The following is a 16,866-nucleotide window of genomic DNA, read 5'->3' on the forward strand; positions in this document are numbered from 1 at the left end:
GTTATGATTGGATTGCCAAAAACAATTCCCTTAGTATGCAACTTGTTTGCCATGTTCAAATTCTTGATAATGATCCTACTCCAATTACTATTAATGAGAAGAATTCTTCTTATGCCAAAATTAATGATACTTTTATGCATATGAACCATGATAAGAATGTTTTAAGTGATGGTTATATTGTGGATTTCATCAATGATGCTACTGAAAGTTATTATGAGAGAGGGAAACATGGTTATATGCATCTTAATAATATTAAGTTTCCCCTCTTTATGTTGAGAATCTTGAAATTGCGCTTGTGTTGCCTTCCTATTCTATTCACTTTGTTCTTCATTGACTTGTTTCTTTACAAGATTCCTTTTCATAGGAAGTGGGTTCGGCTTAAATGTGTTTTGAATTTGCTTCTTGATGCTCTCTTTTACTTCAACTCTTATTTCTTGCGCGAGCATCATTAAAATTACTGAGCCCATCTTAATGGCTATAAAGAAAGCACTTCTTGGGAGATAACCCATGTTTTATTTTGCTACTGTTTTGTTGTATCTTGGAAGTTGTTACTACTGTAGCAACCTCTCCTTATCTTTATTTTATTGCATTGTTGTGCCAAGTAAAGTCTTCGATAGTAGGGTTGATACTAGATTTGGATTGCTGCGCAGAAACAGATTTCTTGCTGTCACGAATTTGAGTAGAATTCTCTGTAGGTAACTCCGAAAAATCTGCCAATTTACGTGCGTGATCCTCAGATATGTACGCAACTTTCATTCAATTTGAGCTTTTTCATCTGAGCAAGTTAAGTGCCCCAGAAAAATTCGTCTTTACGGACTGTTCTGTTTTGACAGATTCTGTCTTTTATTTCGCATTGCCTCTTTTGCTATGTTGAATGGATTTCTTTGTTCCATTAACTTCCAGTAGCTTTGGGCAATGTCCAGAAGTGTTAAGAATGATTGTGTTACCTCTGAACATGTGAATTTTTGATTATGCACTAACCCTCTAATGAGTTTGCTTTGAGTTTGGTGTGGAGGAAGTTTTCAAGGGTCAAGAGAGGAGGATGATATACTATGATCAAGAAGAGTGAAAAGTCTAAGCTTGGGGATGCCTGATGTCTACGCCCCCTCCTTTTCCTGTAGACAGTGTTGGGCCTCCAAGAGCAGAGGTTTGTAGAACAGCAGCAAGTTTCCCTTAAGTGGATCACCCAAGGTTTATCGAACTCAGGGAGGAAGAGGTCAAAGATATCCCTCTCATGAAACCCTGCAACCACAAAGCAAGAAGTCTCTTGTGTCCCCAACACACCTAATAGGTGCACTAGTTCGGCGAAGAGATAGTGAAATACAGGTGGTATGAATATATATATATGAGCAGTAGCAACACAGCAGTAGTAACGCAGTAAAACAGTAAACAAGCAGCGATAGTAGTATTTAGGAACAAGGCCTAGGGATTAGACTTTCACTAGTGGACACTCTCAACTTTGATCACATAACAGAATAGATAAATGCATACTCTACACTCTTTTGTTGGATGATGAACACCATTGCGTAGGATTACACGAACCCTCAATGCCGGAGTTAACAAGCTCCACAATTCAATGTTCATATTTAAATAACCTTAGAGTGCAAGATAGATCAACATAACCAAATAGATCACATCAATACCATCATAGTAATAGTTAACTTCACAATCCATAAGAGATCACGATCATAAACTACGCCAAGTACTACATGATGCACACCCTGTCCACTTTACACCATGTAGGAGGAATAGAATACTTTAATAACATCACTAGAGTAGCACATAGATGAATTGTGATACAAAACTCATATGAATCTCAATCATGTAAAGCAGCTCATGAGATCATTGTATTGAAGTACATAGGAGAGAGATTAACCACATAGCTACCGGTACAGCCCCGAGCCTCGATGGAGAACTACTCCCTCCTCATGGGAGACAGCAGCGTTGATGGAGATGGCGGTGGTGTCGATGGAGGAGCCTTCCGGGGGCACTTCCCCGTCCCGGCGGCGTGCCGGAACAGAGACTCCTGTCCCCCAGATCTTGGCTTCGCGATGGCGGCGGCTCTGGATGGTTTCTCGTACCGTGGCTTTTTCGTATCGAGGTTTTAGGTCTGGGACCTTTATATAGGCGAAGAGGCGGCGTCAGAGGGTCGAAGGGGCGACGACACCATAGGGCCGCGCGGCCAGGGGTGGGCCGCGCCACCCTATCATCTGGGGGCCCTGTGGCCCCCCTCTGGCGGCTCTTGGGTGTTCTGGATGCTTCCGGTGAAAATAGGAACCTGGGCGTTGATTTCGTCCAATTCCGAGAATATTTCGTTACTAGGATTTCTGAAACCAAAAACAGCAGAAAACAGCAACTGGCCTTTCGGCATCTCGTCAATAGGTTAGTTCCAGAAAACGCATAAATATGACATAAAATGTGCATATAACATGTAGATATCACCAATAATGTGGCATGGAACATAAGAAATTATCGATACGTCGGAGACGTATCAGCATCCCCAAGCTTAGTTTCTGCTCGTCCCGAGCAGGTAAACGATAAACAAAGATAATTTCTGGAGTGACATGCCATCATAACCTTGATCATATTGTAAACATATGTAATAAATGCAGCGATCAAAACAATGGTAATGACATGAGTAAACAACTGAATCATAAAGCAAAGACTTTTCATGAATAGTACTTTCAAGACAAGCATCAATAAGTCTTGCATAAGAGTTAACTCATAAAGCAATAATTCATAGTAGAGGCATTGAAGCAACACAAAGGAAGATTAAGTTTCAGCGGTTGCTTTCAACTTGTAACATGTATATCTCATGGATATTGTCAACATAGAGTAATATAACAAGTGCAATATGCAAGTATGTAGGAATCAATGCACAGTTCACACAAGTGTTTGCTTCTTGAGGTGGAGAGAAATAGGTGAACTGACTCAACATAAAAGTAAAAGAAAGGTCCTTCAAAGAGGAAAAGCATCGATTGCTATATTTGTGCTAGAGCTTTTATTTTGAAAACATGAAGCAATTTTGTCAACGGTAGTAATAAAGCATATGTATCATGTAAATTATATCTTACAAGTTTCAAGCCTCATGCATAGTATACTAGTAGTGCCCGCACCTTGTCCTAATTAGCTTGGGTTAACACTGATTATCATTGCATAACATATGTTTCAACCAAGTGTCACAAAGGGGTACCTCTATGCCGCCTGTACAAGGGTCTAAGGAGAAAGTTCGCATTGGATTTCTCGCTTTTGATCATTCTTCAACTTAGACACCCATACCGGGACAACATAGACAACAGATAATGGACTCCTCTTTTAATGCTTAAGCATTCAACAACAGATAATATTCTCATAAGAGATTGAGGTTTTATGTCCAAACTGAAACTTCCACCATGATTCATGGCTTTAGTTAGCGGCCCAATGTTCTTCTCTAACAGTATGCATACTCAAATCATTTGATTGTGAAAACCGCCCTTACTTCAGACAAGACGAACATGCGTAGCAACTCACATGATATTCAACAAAGGTAAAAAGTTGATGGCGTCCCCAGAAAACATGGTTACCGCACAACAAGCAACTTAATAAGAGATAAAGTGCATAAGTACATATTCAATACCACAATAGTTTTTAAGGCTATTTTGTCCCATGAGCTATATATTGCAAAGGCGAATGATGGAAATTTAAAGGTAGCACTCAAGCAATTTACTTTGGAATGGCGGAGAAATACCATGTAGTAGGTAGGTATGGTGGACACAAATGGCATAGTGGTTTGCTCAAGGATTTTGGATGCATGAGAAGTATTCCCTCTCGATACAGGGTTTAGGCTAGCAAGGTTATTTGAAACAAACACAAGGATGAACCGGTGCAGAAAAACTCACATAAAAGACATATTGTAAACATTATAAGACTCTACACCGTCTTCCTTGTTGTTCAAAACTCAATACTAGAAATTATCTAGACTTTAGAGAGACCAATTATGCAAACCAAATTTTAGCAAGCTCTATGTATTTCTTCATTAATAGGTGCAAAGTATATGATGCAAAAGCTTAAACATGAGCACAACAATTGCCAAGTATCACATTATCCAAGACATTTTACCAATTACTACATGTAGCATTTTCCATTTCCAGCCATATAACAATGAACGAAGCAGTTTCAACCTTCGCCATGAACATTAAAGATAAAGCTAAGAACACATGTGTTCATATGAACCAGCGGAGCGTGTCTCTCTCCCACACAAGCATTTTATTCAGAGAATGAAAATAACAAAATAAAAATAAAAGCACACAGACGCTCAGTAAAGTACATAAGATGTGACCGAATAAAAATATAGTTTCAAGGGAGGAACCTGATAAGTTGTTGATGAAGAAGGGGATGCCTTGGGCATCCCCAAGCTTAGATGCTTGAGTCTTCTTGAAATATTGTGGGGACCCCGGACTAGCTGTCCGAAATTCCCTGTTATGTATACAGTTCACGATCCCATGATCAGTGCACCGTGAACACATAACCGAACTGATATCAAATTACACCATCCAATTACAAAGCGGAATAAGAAAATTACAACATGGTCACATGACCGATAATTACATAATAGCCTCGAAGGGCCTAACTAAACATCAGAGTAGCATCATCACTTCAGCAGCGCAGTACCCAAGTCATCTGCCATAACCCTACAGGCAACTGACTGGGAAGACGTTCCTAGCTCGCATAAACGTCGCCAACTCCTTCTTCATCTGTCGAACTCCTTCAAGTCTGGCCAAGTAAATAGCCAGGGACAAAGCCGTGAGTACATTTGGAATTGTACTCGCAAACCATTTACAAAGTAACATATCAAGGAGAACAAGGTACCGAGGACTAACTAGGAGATCAAGAGGGAATGACCACTTATATAACAAGAATATGTTATGTAGAAGAGAAGAAGTGTTTTAGTGGAGTTAGCATCTCAACTTCATGGGTGAAGGAGATGAGAGAATATATCTAAGACCTCACTACTAGATTTAATTTAGGAAGATCTTTCACGACATAAACGCTTAGGAAGGGTAGACCCAATTTTTATCAATTCCTTTCCGACCACCTCATTGTGGTCATCAACCATTTTTTTACCAGTACTCCAAGTACTCCAACACAAATCCCGTTTCTTTCCTTTGTCAAACATTTTCATAAACAAAACACATCAGGCTAAGCAACAGCCAATCCAACCGTCCATGACCGCGGACGCGGCTATTCGAATAGATTTAGCTCTGCAGAGTTTGCACACTTTCCCCACAAGATCTGATAAATCCGCCGGGATCATCCCCGGGCCATCATACGAAAGTATGTGGGTATCGGATAACCAGTCGAAGCCTTTCGCCCATTCTAATTAGCAAGAGGTCCTACCCTATGGAGTATGTACCTCCCCGGCACCGTGGCAGCTCACCTCCTTTTGAGCGTGGCTCCACCGCCAAGCCAGGAGACCCATAGTGTCTTCCGGACGGGTCAGCCCCGAAGGCCTCCCGTTATACTATTGTCCCAACCTCGACAATCCGGACTCGGGGGTAACCGTACCCTTGTATAGTTATGCGGTGCCTCATGCTAAAGAGAACGAACGTCGAGCTAAGCCCCGTGCCCATGTTGGAGTAATGTGGTTGCACTAGTTTGTTGTCATGGGTGAGTACTTAGGCACCAAAGTTTTCGTAATATCCCAACCACTTTCTCAACCCCATCATTCTTACCAAATCCTTTCCTTTCTCAAATCCTCACTTGGGCATAACATTATGCCCAAGGTTTTATCAAAAACTTTTACAACAAGGTAAAACCTTGAGGGTTTTCCCAACCTAAAGTTTATGTGTGAACTAAGAAGTATAATAGCCCAAAAGTTGCCATTATACCATGAAGGGTGACAAAGACATCCATACTCACATTGAGCATAAATGGAGATAATCAAAAGTGGAACAATTTTAATGAGGTTAACCCATATCTTTACTAGAATTAGAGATGTCAAAAGGCGATGAACGTAATTCGCATACTTAGAGTAGGTATGCAAAGTAACAAGGAGAACCTTACATACTTGGTGGCAAGTATGTAAAGAACAAAGTAATCGAAAACCCAAGGAACACAAGGACCCAAGAGACCAAAGGATGGCATGATCTCAATCAAGAACATAGAGAACGATGGATCAAAGTAAATGGCTTGCCTTGGCTTATTTGTCCCTGTACTTCTTCAACTCTATCAAAATAAGAATTCCAACAATATAAATAAAATCCTTGTCCGATTCCACTTCTTCTTCTTCTCCGGAATTGTTCGCATCTAGCGCCGGAAAATATAAAAGGAACACAATCAATCACATTGCATCAACAAGACAACATTCAACAATCAACAACCAACCATGCAGCCAAGGTATAACATACTAAGGACTTATAGATACCACAAGCAACTTCAAGAGTTTTAATTTAGAAAACCCCATTTATTTACCTAGTAGAGGTATGAGTGCATCACAACTTAGCAATTGCCTCTCTCGGTTATCACCATGGTATAAACCAAACATCCCCTGGTAGATAACATCATAAAGAGGACAAGAGCATTAGTTTGGCATCAAACACATTCACAGTACATATTCAAACATTTTGGGAAAAGTAGAAAACAGTTTTCCTAACTTAGTTGGCTCACACAACACAACATCCAAAATAGGAAGCAAACCATATTCCACATCATTTGAAAACTTAAGCAAAACAATAGGGATAATGTTAAGTTGTAGAGGTTTTGTTTTGCAAGCATAAAACAAAGGTTGTCCATTCCTAATAAAGAGAGTTGGTCAAGGGTTTTAAATAGACCAACAAGTTTTGGTCCAACAATGCATGTCACACATATACCTTACTAACAGTAACGAATATGCATGAACAGAGACTAATAATATTTTTCCTAGATGGCCAGTACTAATACAAGACTAACCCAGTTGGAATCACCCAAAAATATTAAACCTACAATTTTAGGAATTTCTTTGAATCTGACTGTACAGAAAACAAGATCTGTAAGCCATAAATCGTAGAAAAATCCTAAAAATATGAGACCACTAGCATTTGAAAGATATCTAAACAGAGATGCACACACAATTGGATTTGGGTTCAAATTATTTCTGAAACTCTCACAAATGGATTGACAAGATTACTGCATGTCTATACCATTTGCTTTACCTCTGGAGTTACAGAACAGGTAAGGGTTTGAAACTTGTTTGAGAAGATTAAGAAAACATTCAGTAGTCCTACAGAACTGGAATCACTGAATTTGGTTAAAATATGGATTTTTGGTGATTTAAAAACTAACAGCCATGTCTGCAGAACACACAGAACAAGTTTAATTCACCACAAATCGTACATCAATCACAAAAATATGAGGTCAGCTGCATCTGAAAGGTATTGAGTAGGTGGTTCTTACCCAATTTGTTTCACTCAAAGATTCGTTCCCAAGCTCCTGGTTTAATTCGACAAAGTCAGATCTGACCAGATTTTGACCTGTGAACCATTTCAGTTTCAGGAGGTCAATCGAAGTGAAACCACCGCCAAAATGAAGGTATTGAAGAGGGCTTTCACCTACAGTTGAGTTTGCTCAAAAAGGTTTCGTAAAACGGAACAAATCTAACAAACAGTGAATCTGCATGTTTGCAGAACTGTGTTTACCACGGACAATCCGTAACGAATTTAGGGTTGAGACCAACGCCAAGTTGTAGATATTTTCCGTATCTATCTGTGGAACTTTGAATCACTCGATTTGGATCTGCGCACGAGATTTGGTGGATTTTACAAGTTCGTACCAGAATCTGAAACAGCAAGATAGCAGAAATTACTGCAAGGATTTGGACGAACTTTGCTCAAGAACTTCAGATCTGAGGATAGCTCAAGCTTCTCCATGCTTGGACCAACATGCACCTGCATCAAGATCCAATCTTAGCAATGGAGGAAGAAGAAGAGGAGATTAAACCACCTAGGGTTGGGGAGAAGATGGAGAGGGAGGCTCTCATGGTGAGGGGAAGCTTGAGGGAGGAGGGAGCTTCATCTTGGAGTTCTTTCCATGGCCATGGCCGGCCATGGAGCTAAGAGGAGCAGCATTTTCGTGGGGAGTGGAGAAGGAGAGTGTGAGGGAGTGTAGAGTGAGAAGAAATAAAGCAAAGGGGAGTGGAGGTGGCCGACTAGGGGTATTTATAGAGGGAGAGGGGTGGCTGCCTCCTTTTTGATTGGCCAAGGTGGGTGGCTGCCCATTTAATTGTTGGGGTAGTTGGGAGTCAAGGCTTGCAAGAGAAGAAAGTGAGGAGGAAATGGCTGGCCGAAATTTGAATGCATACCCAAATTGGCCGGCTACAATCTTGCCAAACAAGTGAACAATGAGAAAGGTGCACAACATTCATGTGTATAGACCAAGGCATGATGTTGAGAAGATAATGTCAATGAGTGACTTTGATGATGATAAAAGATAGGGGTAGATACATATAGATAAAAAGGAGTATGAAGGTGACATAAATCTTCAATTCATGAGGTCAAGGTAGTGATGGAAAAGAATAGAGGATCGAGATGGGTATGATGAAATATAACTTGTTCTTCAAATAAGAGGTCAATTGGGAGGGATTTGAATTACTCCCTGAGTCTAGGGTTTAGTTGAAGGGAGTCCAATAGAAAGTATCAAGAGATCATCTACTTGATCAAGAGTTGGAGGATGAAGGAACATTATGGGGTAGATCAGAGATGTACACAAGATGTGCAAGAGTTGTCATTTGAAATAGAACTTGTTTGAAAAGTATTTGAAACACCTCAATTGTCTAGGGACAATTGGGAATGAACTCAAGTGGAATGGAATTTGAAAATGTTGAGAGAACTAATTGGAACATAGGAGTTTAAAATTTTCTACTTACTTCCTCAAGTAAAGTAGAGTTTTCTCAAATGTAAAATAAGCAAGAGGAAAAACAAGAAATGGTATAGGTATCATAAACAAGCCTTTTGCTGAAAAGAAAGTAAGATAGAAAATAATGTTTTAGAAATCAGTACTTGGCAGAAATGAGATGAAAAACAAAACCCATTTTAGTTCCTTGTTTTCTTTGAAGAAATATTTTGAGAAGGTTTAATAAAACTAGAAGTGGTTTTGTGGTCAAAACCAGAGAAGGAAACAGTAGGGTTTTGAGAAAGAGAACTAATTTAGGGAGAAGTGTTCTCAAGGGTAGATGATGGCTACAAAATGTATCCATCATTCCCACTCTTGGTTTTGTGAAGATAAACTTGGATGAAAACAAAAACAAGAGGTAAAAGAGGAAGAAGTGATCTGGTGCTAGAACATGGGATAGGATACCAGATCAAGTTGAATATATCAGTTGCAAGGATTGACTGAGACATGCAGGACGTGGAGGTTGAAGAGGGTGTTGCATAGATGGGATCCATGCCTTGAAATCAACAATAACAGTTGTGGGTGCTTAGAGATTAATTGCCTAAGTCTGGACATTTTAAAGCCCGTCAACCCAGATGGTCGACATGGCCTCAAAACCAACAAGGATGAGTGGGTATAGGAGAAGGATGCAACAAGGGGTAAGTGATCTCAAGTTTGAAATCAAGGATGATTTGAGCTAGATTTAGAGCACCAAGAGGAACTTCAAGAGGGCACACTCATGTTGCCATAAGTAGAGAGGTTGGTGTAGTAAGAAGGAAAATAATTTTTCCTAAGCCACACATGTGTTTTATTTGGTGAGTTGCTTGTTTAACCACTAGGGGTGTCGTTCTATGAGGTAGCTCAAGACAAAATTCAACAAGCAAATCAAGACAATTCATCTACCAACGGATCAAGGCAATTCATCATAGCAAACAGACCAAGGCAATTCACCTTAATTAGTCTATAGAAAAAGTTTTTGTTCCCCCTGATTTTTGAAATAAGGACAACTAATCAAGGTTGAAAAAGTTGGGGTGTTACAGATCTTCCACCCTTAAAATAATCTCGTCCCGAGATTACTGAGTGTAGAACTAGAGGGGTTATAAAGTTTAACCAAAGTCAGACTCCATTCTTCTGTAGACGTGCCGTTGTAGAGAAATGCGTTTGCTTCATCTTCTGGGAGACATGTTGGATTTCGGCCGATGGCGAGCATCATGAAGAGGTTGACTACTCCATGCAGGTGTTGGATCTGTAGCTTCTTCACGATCCTGGCGGAGGTTCAAGACTGTGGGAGGGTTAGTGCACCCAACGGTGCTTGAGCAGGGCTGAAAACCTTTTTAGAGTTAGCTTGATTTTAGGGGAAGACGAAGTCTTCCACCCTTAAGATTTTTCATCGGGTTCTCGGAAAAACTCAGAGCTTCTGCCTTGTAGTTCTGTCTGGGGCTTCGGAAGAAGTCATCGGTCTTCCTTGTTCAACTGAAGAATCTTCGGGGGCGACGTGCAGACCACCACTTCAAGAGGCACTCACGGTGTTAACTGAACCATATGGGACACGCGGCGAGTTAGAAACGCCTGGTTGGTACCCATATGAAGCAGCAACAGGGGTCGTCGAAGACAATCTTCAGCTTGAGGGTCAGTGATGATTTCAGTAGCAACTAAGAAGTTAGCGGGTAAACTACGCCTAAAGTCTTGAGTCTTGGAGTATCTTCAGAAGCTTCATTTGATGAGGACCAGATGAACCATGTGGTGTAGCTCGGCTTTGACGCTATTGTTCTCTCAACTTGTTAGACGGTGTGTTCGAGGGTAGTTTCAAAAAGATATCCTCGCGGTTAGCGCGAGTATACTCCAAGGTTAGACCAAGTTAGCATGTCTTCTCGTAGAGGTGCAGTCACTCTTGAAGGTAGGGCTTCTTCTTTCTTGGCATAGTGGAGATGCTCCAGCTGATCTTGAAGGAAGTCAGCGTAGATAGGGGTCGGGTTAGTTTTCGTGACGGTTGAAAAACAACTTCCAACGGGTTTAGAGTTAGAGTCTTCGTTAGTCTACCCAATTTAACTAATAGTTAGCAAAACATCGGCGAGGCAAACTTTAATCCTATCATTGCATGTGACACCCATACAACCATAACCAGAGACACAATACCACTAACAGAGGCTACTGGTATTTTTCCTAGATGCACAGTAACAAAACAAGATCAACACAATTGGAATCATTCAAAAATATTTATTTTTCAATTTTTGAGACTCAAAATACTAACCAGAAACAGTGATCAAGTTTTATTTATTAAAAATCGCACAAAATCCCTAAAAACACAAGGTCAGTGGCGTCTGAAAGATAATTTCATACTGGTTCTAGTGCAATTAGAATCACATCAATCGGAGGTACCAAACTATTTTTATTAGCAAAACAGTACACTAGCAGATTTCCATTTTTAATTTCTGTTTCACAAATTTCAAACAATAAAAAAAAAGGCGGAAACGTCTAAATAGCAAGACATACATGCACACAGCAAACAGATACAAACATTCAAGGCAGCACACTAGGGAACCACAAGCAATCATCACACCAGACATGGTACTCTAAGTACCCAGAAATTCCTAATGCGCGGGGTAGCTCAATCAAAGTGATTGAGTTTGTCCTATCCATCCTATAGGTTTGGGGCTGGTCGCATATGTTGACGTCTTCATAACATTAGCATCAGCTTCAACTTGGATCCTTGTAGCAGTTGGTGGTGAAGGGGCCGGGTGTTGAGTCGTTGATGTTGAGGCGGAGGAGAAGGCTGCGTAGAACTTCTAGTCTCGACATCCCGGAAACATGAGGTCTTCGAAGAGGTAGCTGTTGAGGTGCTTCTGAAGTAGAGATCTTCTTGCGGCTGGCCTAAAAATAACTAGTCAAGAAATTGAGATCTTGATCCTTGATGACTACGAAAGTGCGAGTCCAAAGAGGAACAAGGTCAGCTCTCTGACAGACTTTGGTGACAACCAAAGATATGATCCTTTATCCCTTTATGTGCACGGCTAAGTCGGCATCCAATCTTCAACAGCTGTTGTTGGAGATACACGAGTCTTCCCGAGGGATTGATCCATCTTTGAGTTTGAGTCTCCGGTCTGAGTTGGGGACATCGTCTAACCATGTGGGTTTGAAGTGGATGAGACAATAGAGTAAGAATTTTCAAACATTTTAATAAAGCGGAGAGATAAGAATTTAGAAGTTTTGAAGAAATAAGAGGAGTAGAAGCTATGCTTCCTACTAAAGAAATAATTTGTTTCGTAAATAGTTTTTCCCAATTACTTGTCTCCTAACTAACGTCCATGCTAACTAAGGTCTCCTACAGTCAGGATGGCTCTGATACCAGCTCTGTGGGGACCCCGGACTAGCTGTCCGAAATTCCCTGTTATGTATACAGTTCACGATCCCATGATCAGTGCACCGTGAACACATAACCGAACTGATATCAAATTACACCATCCAATTACAAAGCGGAATAAGAAAATTACAACATGGTCACATGACCGATAATTACATAATAGCCTCGAAGGGCCTAACTAAACATCAGAGTAGCATCATCACTTCAAGCGCAGTACCCAAGTCATCTCGCCATAACCCTACAGCAAATCGATCGGGAAGACGTTCCTAGCTCGCATAAACGTCGCCAACTCCTTCTTCATCTGTCGAACTCCTTCAAGTCTGGCCAAGTAAATAGCCAGGGACAAAGCCGTGAGTACATTTGGAATTGTACTCGCAAACCATTTACAAAGTAACATATCAAGGAGAACAAGGTACCGAGGACTAACTAGGAGATCAAGAGGGAATGACCACTTATATAACAAGAATATGTTATGTAGAAGAGAAGAAGTGTTTTAGTGGAGTTAGCATCTCAACTCCATGGGTGAAGGAGATGAGAGAATATATCTAAGACCTCACTACTAGATTTAATTTAGGAAGATCTTTCACGACATAAACGCTTAGGAAGGGTAGACCCAATTTTTATCAATTCCTTTCCGACCACCTCATTGTGGTCATCAACCATTTTTTTACCAGTACTCCAAGTACTCCAACACAAATCCCGTTTCTTTCCTTTGTCAAACATTTTCATAAACAAAACACATCAGGCTAAGCAACAGCCAATCCAACCGTCCATGACCGCGGACGCGGCTATTCGAATAGATTTAGCTCTGCAGAGTTTGCACACTTTCCCCACAAGATCTGATAAATCCGCCGGGATCATCCCCGGGCCATCATACGAAAGTATGTGGGTATCGGATAACCAGTCGAAGCCTTTCGCCCATTCTAATTAGCAAGAGGTCCTACCCTATGGAGTATGTACCTCCCCGGCACCGTGGCAGCTCACCTCCTTTTGAGCGTGGCTCCACCGCCAAGCCAGGAGACCCATAGTGTCTTCCGGACGGGTCAGCCCCGAAGGCCTCCCGTTATACTATTGTCCCAACCTCGACAATCCGGACTCGGGGGTAACCGTACCCTTGTATAGTTATGCGGTGCCTCATGCTAAAGAGAACGAACGTCGAGCTAAGCCCCGTGCCCATGTTGGAGTAATGTGGTTGCACTAGTTTGTTGTCATGGGTGAGTACTTAGGCACCAAAGTTTTCGTAATATCCCAACCACTTTCTCAACCCCATCATTCTTACCAAATCCTTTCCTTTCTCAAATCCTCACTTGGGCATAACATTATGCCCAAGGTTTTATCAAAAACTTTTACAACAAGGTAAAACCTTGAGGGTTTTCCCAACCTAAAGTTTATGTGTGAACTAAGAAGTATAATAGCCCAAAAGTTGCCATTATACCATGAAGGGTGACAAAGACATCCATACTCACATTGAGCATAAATGGAGATAATCAAAAGTGGAACAATTTTAATGAGGTTAACCCATATCTTTACTAGAATTAGAGATGTCAAAAGGCGATGAACGTAATTCGCATACTTAGAGTAGGTATGCAAAGTAACAAGGAGAACCTTACATACTTGGTGGCAAGTATGTAAAGAACAAAGTAATCGAAAACCCAAGGAACACAAGGACCCAAGAGACCAAAGGATGGCATGATCTCAATCAAGAACATAGAGAACGATGGATCAAAGTAAATGGCTTGCCTTGGCTTATTTGTCCCTGTACTTCTTCAACTCTATCAAAATAAGAATTCCAACAATATAAATAAAATCCTTGTCCGATTCCACTTCTTCTTCTTCTCCGGAATTGTTCGCATCTAGCGCCGGAAAATATAAAAGGAACACAATCAATCACATTGCATCAACAAGACAACATTCAACAATCAACAACCAACCATGCAGCCAAGGTATAACATACTAAGGACTTATAGATACCACAAGCAACTTCAAGAGTTTTAATTTAGAAAACCCCATTTATTTACCTAGTAGAGGTATGAGTGCATCACAACTTAGCAATTGCCTCTCTCGGTTATCACCATGGTATAAACCAAACATCCCCTGGTAGATAACATCATAAAGAGGACAAGAGCATTAGTTTGGCATCAAACACATTCACAGTACATATTCAAACATTTTGGGAAAAGTAGAAAACAGTTTTCCTAACTTAGTTGGCTCACACAACACAACATCCAAAATAGGAAGCAAACCATATTCCACATCATTTGAAAACTTAAGCAAAACAATAGGGATAATGTTAAGTTGTAGAGGTTTTGTTTTGCAAGCATAAAACAAAGGTTGTCCATTCCTAATAAAGAGAGTTGGTCAAGGGTTTTAAATAGACCAACAAGTTTTGGTCCAACAATGCATGTCACACATATACCTTACTAACAGTAACGAATATGCATGAACAGAGACTAATAATATTTTTCCTAGATGGCCAGTACTAATACAAGACTAACCCAGTTGGAATCACCCAAAAATATTAAACCTACAATTTTAGGAATTTCTTTGAATCTGACTGTACAGAAAACAAGATCTGTAAGCCATAAATCGTAGAAAAATCCTAAAAATATGAGACCACTAGCATTTGAAAGATATCTAAACAGAGATGCACACACAATTGGATTTGGGTTCAAATTATTTCTGAAACTCTCACAAATGGATTGACAAGATTACTGCATGTCTATACCATTTGCTTTACCTCTGGAGTTACAGAACAGGTAAGGGTTTGAAACTTGTTTGAGAAGATTAAGAAAACATTCAGTAGTCCTACAGAACTGGAATCACTGAATTTGGTTAAAATATGGATTTTTGGTGATTTAAAAACTAACAGCCATGTCTGCAGAACACACAGAACAAGTTTAATTCACCACAAATCGTACATCAATCACAAAAATATGAGGTCAGCTGCATCTGAAAGGTATTGAGTAGGTGGTTCTTACCCAATTTGTTTCACTCAAAGATTCGTTCCCAAGCTCCTGGTTTAATTCGACAAAGTCAGATCTGACCAGATTTTGACCTGTGAACCATTTCAGTTTCAGGAGGTCAATCGAAGTGAAACCACCGCCAAAATGAAGGTATTGAAGAGGGCTTTCACCTACAGTTGAGTTTGCTCAAAAAGGTTTCGTAAAACGGAACAAATCTAACAAACAGTGAATCTGCATGTTTGCAGAACTGTGTTTACCACGGACAATCCGTAACGAATTTAGGGTTGAGACCAACGCCAAGTTGTAGATATTTTCCGTATCTATCTGTGGAACTTTGAATCACTCGATTTGGATCTGCGCACGAGATTTGGTGGATTTTACAAGTTCGTACCAGAATCTGAAACAGCAAGATAGCAGAAATTACTGCAAGGATTTGGACGAACTTTGCTCAAGAACTTCAGATCTGAGGATAGCTCAAGCTTCTCCATGCTTGGACCAACATGCACCTGCATCAAGATCCAATCTTAGCAATGGAGGAAGAAGAAGAGGAGATTAAACCACCTAGGGTTGGGGAGAAGATGGAGAGGGAGGCTCTCATGGTGAGGGGAAGCTTGAGGGAGGAGGGAGCTTCATCTTGGAGTTCTTTCCATGGCCATGGCCGGCCATGGAGCTAAGAGGAGCAGCATTTTCGTGGGGAGTGGAGAAGGAGAGTGTGAGGGAGTGTAGAGTGAGAAGAAATAAAGCAAAGGGGAGTGGAGGTGGCCGACTAGGGGGTATTTATAGAGGGAGAGGGGTGGCTGCCTCCTTTTTTGATTGGCCAAGGTGGGTGGCTGCCCATTTAATTGTTGGGGTAGTTGGGAGTCAAGGCTTGCAAGAGAAGAAAGTGAGGAGGAAATGGCTGGCCGAAATTTGAATGCATACCCAAATTGGCCGGCTACAATCTTGCCAAACAAGTGAACAATGAGAAAGGTGCACAACATTCATGTGTATAGACCAAGGCATGATGTTGAGAAGATAATGTCAATGAGTGACTTTGATGATGATAAAAGATAGGGGTAGATACATATAGATAAAAAGGAGTATGAAGGTGACATAAATCTTCAATTCATGAGGTCAAGGTAGTGATGGAAAAGAATAGAGGATCGAGATGGGTATGATGAAATATAACTTGTTCTTCAAATAAGAGGTCAATTGGGAGGGATTTGAATTACTCCCTGAGTCTAGGGTTTAGTTGAAGGGAGTCCAATAGAAAGTATCAAGAGATCATCTACTTGATCAAGAGTTGGAGGATGAAGGAACATTATGGGGTAGATCAGAGATGTACACAAGATGTGCAAGAGTTGTCATTTGAAATAGAACTTGTTTGAAAAGTATTTGAAACACCTCAATTGTCTAGGGACAATTGGGAATGAACTCAAGTGGAATGGAATTTGAAAATGTTGAGAGAACTAATTGGAACATAGGAGTTTAAAATTTTCTACTTACTTCCTCAAGTAAAGTAGAGTTTTCTCAAATGTAAAATAAGCAAGAGGAAAAACAAGAAATGGTATAGGTATCATAAACAAGCCTTTTGCTGAAAAGAAAGTAAGATAGAAAATAATGTTTTAGAAATCAGTACTTGGCAGAAATGAGATGAAAAACAAAACCCATTTTAGTTCC

General features: G+C 40.5%; 2 long non-coding RNA genes across 2 annotated transcripts; both read right to left on the reverse strand.

Annotated features, from left to right (window-relative positions):
- Positions 1-6,114: 6,114 nt before the first annotated feature.
- On the reverse strand, positions 6,115-8,127 carry LOC127311258 (uncharacterized). The gene is made up of 5 exons (XR_007857630.2): positions 7,839-8,127; positions 7,653-7,749; positions 7,411-7,487; positions 6,451-6,526; positions 6,115-6,285 (listed from the first exon to the last, which is right to left on the reverse strand). It is a non-coding gene; the product is annotated as an uncharacterized lncRNA (long non-coding RNA).
- Positions 8,128-13,925: 5,798 nt separating this feature from the next.
- LOC139829856 (uncharacterized) lies at positions 13,926-15,939 on the reverse strand. The gene is made up of 5 exons (XR_011748929.1): positions 15,651-15,939; positions 15,465-15,561; positions 15,223-15,299; positions 14,263-14,338; positions 13,926-14,097 (listed from the first exon to the last, which is right to left on the reverse strand). It is a non-coding gene; the product is annotated as an uncharacterized lncRNA (long non-coding RNA).
- Between the last annotated feature and the right edge of the window lie 927 nt (positions 15,940-16,866).

The sequence above is a fragment of the Lolium perenne genome, chromosome 7 (genome assembly GCF_019359855.2).
Source record: "Lolium perenne isolate Kyuss_39 chromosome 7, Kyuss_2.0, whole genome shotgun sequence".
NCBI lineage: Eukaryota > Viridiplantae > Streptophyta > Magnoliopsida > Poales > Poaceae > Lolium > Lolium perenne.